This window comes from Macaca nemestrina, chromosome 15 (assembly GCF_043159975.1).
Source record: "Macaca nemestrina isolate mMacNem1 chromosome 15, mMacNem.hap1, whole genome shotgun sequence".
In the NCBI taxonomy this organism is placed as follows: Eukaryota; Metazoa; Chordata; class Mammalia; order Primates; family Cercopithecidae; genus Macaca; species Macaca nemestrina.
This window is the reverse complement of record NC_092139.1, coordinates 44,534,980-44,548,692: the sequence shown is the minus strand read 5'-3', so window position 1 is coordinate 44,548,692 and position 13,713 is coordinate 44,534,980. Positions and strand designations below refer to the sequence as shown.

The window sequence follows — 13,713 nt, the reverse complement described above, 5'->3', positions numbered from 1 at the left end:
ATAACCTCTTTTTTGAAGTGTCTATTTTTGTATTGAGTTGTCTGTCATTTTATTATTGAATTTAAGGGTTATTTATATATTTCGATAAAAGTCCTTCATCAGACATATTATTGCAAATATTTTCTCTTAAGATGTGTATACGATGCATTTTCTTAATAATATATTTTGAAAAGCAGAGGTTTTAGTTTTGATCACATACATGTAATCATTTTTTTCTTTTAAAATTAGTGTTTTTGAGTTATGTCTAAGAAATCTTTGCCCATCCCAATGTTGTGAAGACTTTCTCCCATAGCTCCTTGCAGAAGTTTTATATTTTTAGCTTATATGTTTAGTTTTACATTTTTAGCTTTTGTGTTTAGGTCTAGAATCCAATTTGAGTTAGTTGTTATATATGTCGTGAGATGAGATTTTTTCTTTGAAGATATTCAGTTGTTCCAGAAGACTTTGTTGTAAGATTTATTCTTTCTCCACTAAATTATGTAATCACTTTGTCAAAAATCAATTGACCGTATATGCATGGGCCCATTTCTAGACTCTCTCTTCTGTTCAATTGATTGGCATGCCTGCCTTTGCAACAATACTACAATGTCACTTATTGTAACTTCAGCATAAATTTTGAAATCAATAGGGAAAGTTCTACAATTTTGTTCCTTGTCAAGATTCTATTGGCTATTCTAGGTCTTTTGCTTTTCCATCCAAATCTTAGTTTTTAAATTTCTAGGAAAGAGCCTGGTGGTATTCTGATTAAAACAGAACAATTTGGGGAATGTATAATAGATATTTTACATTATTGAGTCTTCTAAAACCATAAATGTGGTAATATTACCATTTGTTCAGATCTTTCTTAATTTCTCTCAGCAATGTTTTGTAGATGTTACCTGGAAATACAGTCATCTAAAGATTTGGCTGGGAGCTGGAGAATTTACTTACAGGTAACTTGCTGCATTGTTGGCATGTTAGTGCTGGGGCTGGCAGGAGTCCTTAGATCCTTACCATACGGGCCTTTCCACAGGACTGCTTGAGCATCCTCTTGACATGGCAGCTGGCTTCTACAGCATGAACAAACCAAGAGGCTACAATGCTTCCTCAGAAGCCACATGTTGTTGCCTCTACAGTATTCTATTGATCACTCAGGCCAGCCTTGTACTGTAAGAAAGGATTGTACAATGATTGGAGTATCAGGAGATTAGGACCACTGAAGACCATCTTGGAGACTGGCTACCATATCAGTCATTATACCCACCCAAAAGCTCCTGTATCTAGCTGGAAGATATAGCTTATCCCAATTTGATGGTGGCAATGTAGAGTTTTCATAGTTAAATCTTGGACTTTGAATTGAGATGAACCTGGGTTTAAATCCTGACCCTGTCCTTTGGGAAATGTAACCTTCCTGAGCCTGTTTTCTTGTTGGCAAAACCCAGATAAGAATGCCTATATCATAGGGTTGCTGTAAGAATTAATTAAATCAATGCATTTGACATAGGGTAAGCACTCAATAAATGATAAATTCTATAATTATTACTTCTCTTAGAAATTAAGGAAATTAAAGGTTATAGTTACCTAGTTATTCCAAAACACTAGGAAGAGTTACATGAAGGAAAGGAAAAAAAATGAAAAAATATTGGCTGCTTATCAAAAATAAGGGCTTTGGCCTTGGCCAGGAGCCTGCCTTAACTGTCAGAGAAGGTGGTTGTATGTGACGTCTCCTGATTCCTACCAAAACTCACATGGCCAAGAGAGCCTGCAAAGAGTTCCTGTTCAGATTGACCATTTCTCTCTGTCTTACTATGTCCAAGGCTGGTCTCAGGCTGTGGGAGGATACTCTATCAACCCAAGTCAGGTTGAAAAGTCTCAGTTAGAAGGTTAACAACTCAGGAGCAGCCCTCTACACAAGAAGGACCAGAGTTGGTGGCTAAATGCCTGAGCTGCTCTATCCCACAATGGATAATTTTCAGTTGTGTTTTACACAGTGGCCCAGAAGGGTCCAGCAGGACTGAGCCCTAAGGAGTCAGTGTGTTTCTTTGCAACCCTTTATTGGCTTTCTCTATTTACTCTCTCACTTTTCCCACTCCCTCAATATGCTTCCTGGGATCCACTTCTAAATAATCTTCTTACACCAAATTATTATCAGGATCTGTGTTTGTGGCAACCCACACTAAAACACAGGCTGGCCTCAAAAATGCAATGTTTTAGACACATATGAGTGCCCTGAGTGAAAGGTGACTCTCTCCAGAGAAGGAAGTAAAGAAAGGAGAGAGGTGCAATTTATCCCAAACCAAGAACCCAGGTTAGAAATAAAGTTGAGAAATAGTCACTCAAGGTAGTTTTGATGCCCGACCTCTCCACAGTATCACACCCATAGGGTTCAAAAGTATTTGTTCTGGAAATTTCTCAGCCAATGTTCCAAAGCCCTTGGCAAAAACACCTTGCTCAAGGTAGAAGTCACATGAAATAGCAGAGTAATTGCTTTTTCTATGAGAAGCAAGCCACAAGCCACAGCAGAGAGGCCACCATCCCAAACACAATAATTTGGCAATACAGAGGGTTTTCTTTGAAAGGACTGTACAAATACATTTCTCTCACTGGGAACTTCAATAGAAGATAATTATTCTTTTCTGCCTCATAATATATATTAAAAATGTTCACATGTGGCTTTCCAGGGAATTCTGCCAAATATTTTCAGGCACCACATCCAACTTTACTAATTTTATATGGCCTGCTTAGTCTACTATGGAATACCCTTTCATGCAGTATGAATTTGCTAAAGAGGCTAAAATATATTCCCTTATATTAAACACCTAGTTTTTTAAAAGTTTTCAAGACTGGGAACTTACGTTCCTTGTACTTATCTCACGATGAGATAACCACAGAAAATAAATTAAGGCCCTTCTGAAAAATTGTATGTTTTTCTAGACTTTTACTACCATCAAGAAACAAAATAAAATAAGACTATCACCTTCAGGAAATGCAATGCACGCTGACAAGAAGGTTGTTTTCTGATAAACAGTGTATTTCATTACCACCAGGGCATGCAATATCTCAACCACTACGCTTCACAGCCTTTTTCTGTTTTTATGAGTTCATGCCAACAACAAGCAATGAGCACAAAGGCTGTGCGAAATGCCGCATTTGTTGGAGTGTTTGTGTTGGCTTCCTTCAAATCGGCTGATTTCCAAATCTCCTTCTCCACCCCACCTTAGTTATATTTATACTGTTGTGCAGAACAAACTTGGATCCATATTTAAATATGAAATGCTTTGTGGCCATTCGTGCAAATCTCTTTATCGGGGTCTCGCACATTAACGCCCTTCACAATTGACCCACAGGCCAATTGTTTAACATAACGTTTCCACAGGGCTGCTTCCACGGAGACACAGCCTTGTTTTTACTTTTCTTAGCTTTCCTGGACAATCAAAAGGAAGTGGAACAGAGCCGGCTTGCTGAAAGCTGGAGCTGCCCCAGTGTCTCCTCCTACCTTCTGTCTCGGGTTTTGTTTTTCTGCTTCTTTTTCTTTTTCCCATCATTTTTCATGGTAAAGAAGCCGGAGCCAGACTATGTAGCTAGCGTCTCTCAGTCCTTGTGTCTGCTGCTTTCTCCCTCCCTGCTCAAAGTTAATGTGAAGGCTGACTATCACCAGTCTCAGGAAACTAAATTGTGCCACCTCAATTTTAGCAAAATTGGGTCCTCTGTTGATTAGCAGTGTTAAAGTAATACAAAGGGGTGTGTGTATATATGTTGGAGGTGGGAAGTGGGGAGACAGAGCTCTCAATGGGAACTCTCAGCTTAGGAAATGTAAAATTCTTCATTCCTCTTTAACTTAGGGGTTGCTTTAACCTAGAGAAGTCACACTACTTTCTCCCTTTTCCATTTGTTTTCTTTAGAAGAGAAGGGATGCAATGTGTGCAAACTGAAATGGAAAGACTTATGATACCCAAAGCACTTTTTTTAAAAGAACGTTCCCACAGGTGCTATGGTCAGTAATTTAGTCTCTAAATTGCAGCTTTCTCTTCTGTAAGCTGGAGATTGATTTATATTTATGGAGTGCTTACTGTAACTACTAGATACACTAGGCATACATATAACAGACAGTAATGTGCCATCACATATGATGATTGTGAAGACTTTTAATAAGCTATCTCACATACAGCATAGAGCACAGAGCAGTAGTGAGTGAGTATGCAGAAATGTCAATCATCACTCATAATTATCAGCATGAATCATAGTGAGACTTAAGAGATTTAAGGACTGAGACTTCATGTCTCTATTATAGCTAATAAAGTGATTGAGAGCCCAAGTTTTGGAGCCTAGTACACTCTCACTCCAATCTCCATTCCATTTCCACAGATGTAACTTTTAGTAAGTTATTTAAGCTCTTTAAGCCTCAGTGTCCTCATCCGTAAAATGGAGTTAATAAAGCATTCACCTCAAAGCATTGCTATGAGGGTTGTGCTTATATATGTGTACTTAGCACAGTGTTTTACATATCAATATATGCTGTACAGATCACTATATGGTATTATTAATTATTAATGTTACTTGCTTATTTAATGTATTTTTATTATAAAGACATAAAATTGGCCCAAAGCACAAATGTATACCTACTCCTTCACATACCTTAAAGATACAAATTATTTTCATAATCAGTTGGTTTGATAATAAACATATTCTTCAGTCCTTGGAAATCTACCAAAGTGTCACCAAGTTATATAGGAATTGAACATGAAGAGAGCCAATCAAGCAGAGAAACTAAGCCTGGGAGAATATTGCATCGTGCGTTAATCAAGGACAGCAATCCTTGCGGTTTTAACAAACAGCCCCACATCATAGTGGCTTAACACAAAGTAGAGTGACTTACTGCCCATGTTATAGTTCAATGCATGTCTGCAGGAAGGACCTGCCTCCACTCATGCAGGTACCTGAGATCACCTGTCCATTGGCTATACTGCCTTTTAGGGCCTCCAAATCCCAAGCTGAATTATTCCCATCCATCCAGTAGAAAAGGAAAAAAGAATGTGGAAGGATCATGCAGAATGTTTCAGGGGTCAGTCCTGGATGTAAAATATGTGACATTGGCTAGAATGCTGTTACACATTGCCACCTATTTCAAGGGATGCTGAGGTTTGGAGTCTTCTTGGGTCCCCAGAGATCTGAGTATCACCTAGCACTGTTTCTGCTTCAGGTGAGTAGAAGGAGCTCACTTTACATCTATCAACCTGATTTAAATAACTAAACAAACAGCTACAAGCTTCAGTGAAAATGCCTTACCCAGACTGAATATTTCATCCTTGCAAAAGGTGCTCCCATAATATATGGTCCAACCTAGAACAGTTTTAAGAGAGAAACAAGGTGTTAAGAGTGGTAATAAATCTAAATGATATTTTGAAATTTTAAACAATTAATTAATGTATTGATTTTTATTTGTTAGTGGAACTATAAAATAGTTCTGGTCAAAACTATTTTTGAAAAATAATATTTTTTAATCAACATAGAATATATCCACCTATATTAAAATTACTTTAAATACAATGTTCATTATATGAACATTAAAAAAAAACATAAGCAAAACAGTTTTTCTTGGTATATATTTATATATGTTAATTGGGGTTTTTTTAGCCACATGGGTCTCATACCACATTACTGGTATTTTAATATGTCTTCAATATTATTTTATTATTTTTCTTATTTTTATAAAATACCTGAGATCTTTTCAAAATCACATGATTAAAGTATGTGAATTTCTCTATTTTTTTAAAGAAAAAGTATCCCTTGACGTTGGCTGTGATACCTACCAAGTTCACAGTAAGTTTTGCTAAATGAATATTGTACAAGTCTGCCCAACCTTGTATAACAAAATACCACAGATTGGGTATTGTTTCTTATAATTCTAGAGACAAGATCAAGGTGCTAGTGGATTCAGTTTCTCATGAAGCCTCTCTTTCTGGTTTATAGACAGCCGCTTCTTGCTGTGTCTAAAGGGAGAGAGGAAGTGAAAGCTTCCTTGCTTTGGGTCAGAGCTCCACTCTTTTGACCTCATTTAGCTTTCATTACCTCCGAAAAGTTCTGTCTCTAAATAGAGTGACACTGTGGGGTAGAGCTTCAAAATATAAATCTGGGGAACACACAACTCAATCCATAGCAATGCTATTATTCTTTACTAAAATATAAAAATGTTTCAGCCCAAAAATACTTTTTCATGTTCTGACTTTTTGCCTGTCCGCAGAATGCTTATATTGGGCAAATATTTTACAAGCAAAACTTATCAAAAAATTATTTATGATACTTTTGAATGTTTCGCTAAACATAAACATCACAGAATCACAGACCTTCTCAATTTTATTTTATTTCAGTATATGGAAGGCAATTTTATTCAGTTAAAAATAGGAGCTCTATCAACAGTTTCTTACCACAAGTTGAGTTTTTCCATAGCATAATTATAGACTTTCAAATGGAAATTGTGCACGCCATTTGAGCTTTCACTGTTTAATATGTATAGTGTGTAGACATAAATTTGAATATCTTCCTGTCTGAAGCTTTGTTGTCAACAATCGCAGGTCCCTAAAAGTTTCAACTGCTGACTTCTTGACACTTCATCCATTGAATACTTTGATTTAAATATTCCCAACTGATTTTGAGCAAGAAACTCGTTTATAAAAATATAGTTTATCTTTGTCAGAATGAACTTCTAAAACCTTTACTTAACTTCCATGAACTAGGTGAGAAAAAAACCATTCAATCCATTAATGGAGCCACCTTAACTAATCTCTTTGAAGCATGCCTTGCGAGCATCATACAGCCTGCCTCGGGACCACGGCATAACTGGCTGGAAACTGAAGGTCCGATAGAGCCAGAGCCTTGAGTTCCTCTCCCACCCCCATATCCAGAAAAAGTTACCCAACAGTAGCTACTCCTGCCTGACTATACTATGCATGCTGCCCTTGAAAGGGCTATGTTGATTTTGATGCATCTGGAAAGAGTTAGGAAGAGAAAAATGGGTCATCTCTGTTTCTTTTCAGATCTGGCCACTTGTTGAAATGAAAACTCTGTTTATTCCATGTGCATCTCACTCACTTTTAGGCAAGGTCATGAGAGACGTGTAAGCACAATGCAGAGGTCTTCCAAGTCTATCCCAGATTATTTTAACACAAATACTGATAATAATTTTTCACTTAAGGGAAAATATCTTGGACAAATGCTAATCTGGATAGATAACAGGACAAAAGATGTAGACCTGAATGTCCCAGACAAACTAGTACATCCAGTTGATATGTTCACTCTACCTTTGTGCCCCTTCCCAGTTAATGCCTTAGAGGTTTCCCCATGAAAGTCAAGTAGTGTGTGTATCTATCATCTGGGTATTCCAAATGGGGTCTTTTTTGCACACAGCATCTGCTATGTCCTGATGAAAACTCAGTTGCTTCACAAGGGCCTTTGCTAATCATTCTCTGTCCTCTCCCTGTGATCTTTTAGATTCCAAGTGGATAGCAGAGGACATTGCTCAAACTGGACAAACTGGCTAAAATTACCCAGAGCCCTCTACTGTGGAAAAAGGGTGAAAAATTCACTTTTGATACTCAAAAAGCAAGGGGGCGCTGGATGCGATGGCAAGAGTGTGGGTGGGGGCCATGGGGGCCCTGAGTGTAGTATCTCAGTTATGCTGCTTTAATCCCCAACTATATTCCTAGTGCACTTTGGGATCCCACTGGCAAAGCCACCATTGATCTGTACACCAAATCTCAGCTTTAAAGACAAGGAGATACACTCCCTGTATGTAATCCCCAAAGCTCAAAACAGCTAGTTTTAGAACAAATTAATAAAATTCAGCTTTCCACCCCAGATGGCAAACCCCACTATTATTTATTTCAAGAGTTAGTTGAGACTGAAAAGATAAACAGGCTGAAGAAAGAGAAATAAAGCAAACAGGCAGTTTTGTTATAGTTTACATCTGCAATTCTATCCCTGAAATATCTCTTCTAGCAGCTTTCCAAGATAGATTATTGTCTGCACTTAATTAAGACATTTCTTTTTTTAAAAGCTGTCACCAGGAAACTAAGACATTACACCAAATCATTCATTTACCTATTCATTCACTCTCAAATGTTCGTTCGACACACATTTGTCAAACACCTTTGGAGACAAATGCTACCTCAGGTTCCATAAAGCCACAGTATTTCCCAGAAGAAAAAAAAATCTGTTAAGGTTGGGGGGTGTTCCTTAGATACAGCCGTGGGGATATTCACAATATTTAACAATCATTGCAGCATGGGCTCCAGTCAATCAGAATGACAGTCCTGTCACACAACCAATAAGGAAGGATAAAGCTTATGGATACAATGTGGCCACTGAAAAGACCCTGGAGCAAACCTAATTGCTGAGAATGGTAAAGACAGATCTTAGTGACTAATGCTTCTAAATGCTGTGAAAGCAAAAGTAGGTTGAGCCTTAGTGTAAAAGTTATCCTGCCTTATTTTCAGAAAAACTGTCTAGAACAGACCCATCTCCCTTCATTTCCTTGTGTCAATTCAAGGTGAAAACTTGAGAAGTTAGTGGATGCCACTTATATATAAACATGGTATGTGTCCCTTCCTTTTATAATCTCACGACTTTGTCAGTAAATATTACTTTACCCGCCAAGGAGATGAGAAAGTAGCCCTAAGAGTTTCTGTGTTTTGCTGAGGTCTCACATCTAGATAATGATGGTGGGTTTCAAAACCAGATCTACCTACCTCACTCAGAACATCTCCCCCTTCATTCTAATTTCCTTTTGGGATCTAATTTCTCCCACATTTAGCTCACTCTTAGGAGGAGTATGAAACTGGTCAGCCCGCCCCTACTCAAGGAGTAAACCTATGATCCAAGCAAGGTTTGATGAATTGCAAAAATGGCCACCATTCTTCTCCACCACAACCCCACATCTATTCCATTTTGCAATATGAATCTGGCAGCTCCTCTCATCAAGAGGTGGGGTTCCCACTCTTTAAATCTGGGCTGGCCTTGTATTTTGCTTTTGCCGAAAGAATATAGCAGAAGTAACATTGTGAAGGTTCTGAGCATGGGCCTCATGAGACCTTGCACACTTCTACACCTCTCTTGGATCCCTGCCCACTTGTTGTGTGAACAAGCCCTTGCTCACCTCATGGAAGCTGAGAGACCACATGGAGCAAAAACAAACCATCCAGATGGGCCATTTTAGACGGACCAGCCGTCACTGACCTGGCAGGGGATGGTAGATGCATGAGTGAGCCTGGTTTGGTGTGGCCCAGAACTGTAGAAAACTTCAGCTAAGTCCAGCCCAAATTTTCAACCTACAAAACGATGAGCTATGAAAAGGTAGTGGTATTAAGCCACAAAGTTTTTTTTTACATAGCAATATTTAACCAAAAGTTAAGAATAGAAAATACTTATGATAAATCTCAGAGGCAGCCCATGACAAGATTTTTAAGTACCTCTTCTTTCCTGGATTTCTGGATCTTCCCTAATTCTTGCCCTCTCTGAGCCTGGTTCTCTAACAGCATCTTTCATACCATAGGCCACCTGTGTCCTCACAACAAATTCCTTTGTCTTGAGTTTGTCAGAATTTCTGTCAACCCAAAAAACTCTAACTAATCTTAAAGACTTTGGTGTAAACTCTACATTTTGCTGCTGAAAAACTGACTAGACAACCTCACATAGAGAACAGGATCACCATCATCAAACAAGGCCATCACCCTAGTCATGACATAAACCAATCCAGTATTAATAAAGTAAGACTAGCTGCTATGAAAAGCAATCCCTAAATCTCAGGGGCTTAACATGATAATGCTTTAATTACCATGCCTGTCACTGGCTAGTAATGGACTTTTCTGGTGGAGTAGGCTTCCATGTGATCATCCAGGGTCTTGGGCACCTTCCGATTGTGAGTCTGTCCTCTCCTAGGTCTTAAGGGCCCTCATGATTCAGCCAGACGGGAAAGGAGATGGCACATGAGAGGGTTTTATAAGCCAGTCCTAGAAGTACCACCCATCACTTTTGCACACCTTGCATTGCACAGACCTCAGGCACATTACCACATCAAGCTATCAGAGAAATATTGTTGTCTAGTAATATAAACCCAAGGATGAAGTAAGAGCAAAAATAGGGTCAGATCTTTCCCACAGAGTCTTAACTGATTTTATTATACAGAATCATATTATTGCGATTAAGCCTTTTCTCCTCCTTCAAAAATCACTCCATTTTACAAAGTAACCAATAAATGAACACATTTTGTCTACTGTGGGATAAAATAGAATGGAGAATGCTTTCTCTGCATTAGAATACCCAGAAACTGAAATTCTTACATTCACTGCAACTCACTAAAGGGAAAGCTCTGTTAGAGACAGGAAACCAGGCTCAGAGGACACCATTGTCCTGCCACAATATTCTTTACTATTTTCATTCCTTCCACAAAATAAGCCTGAGATTTGGGGGCAGGGATTCTACAAGTAATCATTTGCTTTCCTTTGTCTGACGAATAGCAACTACAGCAGTTTATTAACCACTAGATTACTCTTAAAATTTTGGCGTATCTTCAGAATCACGCAGACACAGTTAGGGAAAAAAATATTTCTTTCCTTCTCCCCTCCCCAGTGGATTTCTTTTCCCCTTCCAATTTCATAAGAAAGTCCCCAGGAAAAATATACTTATAACAGTATCAAATTAATGGATGGATTGAGCTTACATTTTTCTTTTCCCATGATGCATTCTAAATACCAAAAAAAGACTAGACAGACAGTGGGACCCATCCATCCACATTCCAAGACATGCTCCAGTTACCCAATCATTACAGAGCACTGCCAGGAGGCAGAGGCTATGATTTGACTAGAATTCAGCTATTTTCAATATATTCTAGTTACTTAGTTGATACTGAAGCCTATGATCAAACATTAAATAGCCAATGAGCTTTTCTAAAGAAACTGCACGGTGGCATCTGATGCGCTGTAAGTTGTACCAATTTGCACCACAGAGCGTGCCTCTGAACAGGTGAGATTACAAAACAAAGCCTTGGAATTCATATGCCTTCATTCACTGTTTTCACATTTCTCTGTTCCAAAACGTTTGGCTAGTGTTTCTTCCTCCCTCCACCCTCAGCTCTTTCTTAAGGACAGAGAAAAAAAATCTAATTCTCATGAAATGATTGGTTTTTAAAGTATGCTAAGTATTTGGAGATTTATTAGAAACAGTTTTAGTTCCTCATTACTCCAGAGCAAATTATTACTGATTTACAACAGACAGCTCATCTGATATCCTTCAGGCAGTCATAAAAAATAGTCTGAATATTAAAAATGGTTGATGTCTTTCTGGCAAAAGCAGCTAAACTCAGCCAATGACAGCCCCTTCCAACTTAATGAAAAATAGCCCATTCTCACTGTGTGTTCTGTTCCCTTTTGTATAAGTATTCCAAAGAACCTGAATTCATATGCATTTATTTTCATATTAAGCTCATTTATCAGAAAGACCTCTTCTAGATACCCCATTCACACCAGAGTGATTTTCAAAGTCAGAAAGAACATTTACTAGGATCACCATGTACTTAAAGCTGGGCATGTTTATTATAGAGCACTTAGAGTAAGGATTTTATTACCATGAAGCAACCCCACTGACAACAGGTCAAAGTTTTGCTGTGAACATGCTATCTAAGAGTATCAGCTCCTTAAAAAACTGCCAGGTTTATGTCCTGACTCCATCCCTGGACCAACTCTCCTACCTTAGCAAGCCTCAGTCTTCTCCCCTGCAAAATGGAGCTATCAAGAGCATCCATTTCAATGGTCATTGTGAGATTTAGGTGAGGGTTTTAATTTTATCACAGCACTGGACATATAGAAGATTCTCTATTAATATAAGCTACTGGCACACAACCAAGACTACTAATAGATGACTAGTAGCAGATTTGCCCACTACCTGCCCGCTAAGAGGATTATACTTTGCCAGCTTAGTTTCTTCTTCTCCTCTGGTTCCCCCAGAAGGGTCTGGACTAACCAGACTAGACCTTTGGGGCTTATGTATTGCAGAATAAACATAAATAAAGCAGAGGGAAAAACACAAAAAGAAGGGTACAGGCAAAGACAGATTTAGGAACTTTAAATAAGAGGTCCTGAGGAGAAAGGAGCTGGTCTGGAATGTGAGGAAATTTGTTGAAGTTTGTGGAAAGGAAAAAGGAGATTTGAAGTTATGTTCTCCTACTATTTTGTTGTTGTTGTTGTTGTTCTTCATGGAATTCAAGAAATGTTAAGTAAAGAACTGGATTATTTCCAGTTTTTTTGTTTTTTCAGCTTTATTGAGGTCCAACTGACAAATAAAAATTGTATACACGTACAGTGTATGACCTGATGTTTTGATATATGTATGCATTGTGAAATGATCACCACAAGCAAGCTAATTAACACATCCATCACTTCACATAGTTACCTTTGTTTGTGTGTGTGGTGGGAACAGTCAAGGTCTACTCTCTTAGTAAATTTCATGTATACAATATTGTATTGTTAACCATACTCACCATGCTTTACATTAGAGCCACAGAACTCATTCATTCTGCACAATTGAAACTGCACCTTTTAACCAGCAGCTCCTGATTCCCCACTCCCGCATCTTACCCCCACTGGAAACCACCATTCGACTCCGCTTCTATGACTTCAACTGTTTTCTATTAGATATACAGTCAGCCCTCCGTACCCATGAGTTCCACATCCATGGATTCAACCAACCAAAAATTGAAAATATTTGGAAAAAAGGATGGCTGTATCAGTACTATGTTCAGACTTTTTTGTCTTGTATTAGTCCCTGAACAATGCAGTAAAACAACTACTTACATAACATTTACATTCTATTAATTATTATAAGAAATCTAGTGATTACTTAAGGTATACGAGAGGATGTATAGGTTATGTGCAAATACTATACCATTTTTATATAAAGGACTTGAGCATCCATGGATTTTGGCATTTGCAGGACATTCTGGAACCAATCTTCCATTGATACTGAGGGACAATTATCTAAGTGAGATCACAGAGCATTTGTCTTTCTGTGCCTAATTTATTTACCTTAGCATAATGTCCTCCAGGTTCATCCATGTTGTGACAAATGACAAATCTCCTTTTTTAAAGACTGAGTACTATATATACACACAATGGAATGTTATTATAAATATCACATTTTCTTTATCCATTCATCTGTTGATGGACACTTAGGTGGATTCCATGTCTTGGCTGTTGTAAATAACCAAATTTCTTTTAGACACTGGAGTGTGTATGTTTGTGTGAGTGTGCATGCCCATGTATGCATATGCATGTGTGTGCATGTGCACGTGTGTGTGTGTGTGAGAGAGAGAGAGACTATCATCCTTATTGGACTGAACCAATTGGATTACGGAATTATGCATTATCACTACACTTCTACTGTTACTACTCTTACTTACAGTTATCAAATGTTCTGGTTTAAACTGGCTGCCCTGCCCTTCATCATGAGCAGCATCTACTTTCATTTTCAAAAATATCCCAATTTGTGCAAATGAATTTTATGATCACTCTCCTACTGTTGCTCCCGTCACTGCTGCTGTTACTGCTATGTTTTCATCCAAGAGAAATAATCAATGCAAATATTTAAATTTTACATCATTCTATGTACATTTGGAAAAATATTTCCCGTAGATCTTAGTAGCAAATACATTAATTCCTCAGCCAATTAAAGAACTTTTTAGCAACT

The 13,713-nt window shown here is 38.1% G+C and overlaps 1 long non-coding RNA gene across 1 annotated transcript in view; it reads right to left on the bottom strand.

Annotated features, from left to right (window-relative positions):
* Nucleotides 1-13,713, bottom strand: part of LOC139358505 (uncharacterized) — a 151,116-nt gene that overhangs the window by 114,578 nt on the left and 22,825 nt on the right. Inside the window, exon 2 of the long non-coding RNA XR_011613503.1 lies at nt 5,266-5,319. This is a non-coding gene — a long non-coding RNA (uncharacterized lncRNA). The remainder of the gene's footprint in view (nt 1-5,265; nt 5,320-13,713) is intronic.